Source organism: Neophocaena asiaeorientalis, unplaced genomic scaffold (genome assembly GCF_003031525.2).
Source record: "Neophocaena asiaeorientalis asiaeorientalis breed wild unplaced genomic scaffold, Neophocaena_asiaeorientalis_V1.1 scaffold424, whole genome shotgun sequence".
Classification (NCBI taxonomy): domain Eukaryota; kingdom Metazoa; phylum Chordata; class Mammalia; order Artiodactyla; family Phocoenidae; genus Neophocaena; species Neophocaena asiaeorientalis.
In genome coordinates this window covers 3,493,346-3,494,185 of record NW_020174430.1, presented here as the reverse complement: position 1 = coordinate 3,494,185, position 840 = coordinate 3,493,346, and positions in this window count along the sequence as shown.

Genomic DNA, 840 nt, shown 5'->3' with positions numbered 1-840 from the left:
CATCATAGGGATTGTTGGGGAACAGCAGGAAGGTAGAGTTCCTGGGGGCTCCCCTGAGTTCGTCCCCCAGCCCCTCTGGGAAGCGGGCATCCATGGCTCAGTTATACCTTTCTATCTTCAAAATAAAGGGAGGCTGGAGGCTTGGAGCCCCGTGGGTCTGCATTGTTGCTTTGAGGAGAGGACCCAGGAGTGTTTTGGGAAGGGCGTTAGAAAGCTGGAGCGTGGAGAGGAGGTCGGCTTTTCTGCCACGTGTCTGTAAGGCCGGAAGGGGAGTAGACAGCCAGGTCGGCCCCGGAGTGGAAGGCGGGGATGGATGTGACAGTAAGACCAAAGCCAGGGACATCAAGCTTACCTTCCTCTCTGGGCACATGGTAACTTAGTTACTATTCAGGGTGCTGTGTACAGGTTGGGCGTGGCCCCAGGAAGAGAAAGAGGAGAGGCTGCCCTGGGCTGGGGTGGGCTGGGGGTGGAGGCAGTGAAGACCTTTGCGGGGGGCGATGCAGTCATTGAAAGAAGCCTGGGGGTGAGTCTTGGATCCCGAAGGGGTCTTGCTTCTTGGCTGGACCTCCTTGCCCCCTCTAGAGTCAGCCTATGATGCTGAGTGCCCAAACCAAGCATGGATGTATTCTCTGTGATGTCAGTTTGTGGGGACTCCTCAGGCCCAAAGCTGGGAGACTTGTCTTGAGGTCCCTGTGCTACCAGCAGCTCCGTGTTAGTGGAGAAGGAAGAACTGTTCTTAGGGATTTGTGTCTGTTCTCATAAGGAGAAGGGCAGGTGGCCTCTTCCATGATCTGAAACTGGTCCTGAGACAGTGTCGCTGGGGGTGGAGAGGAGGGACTG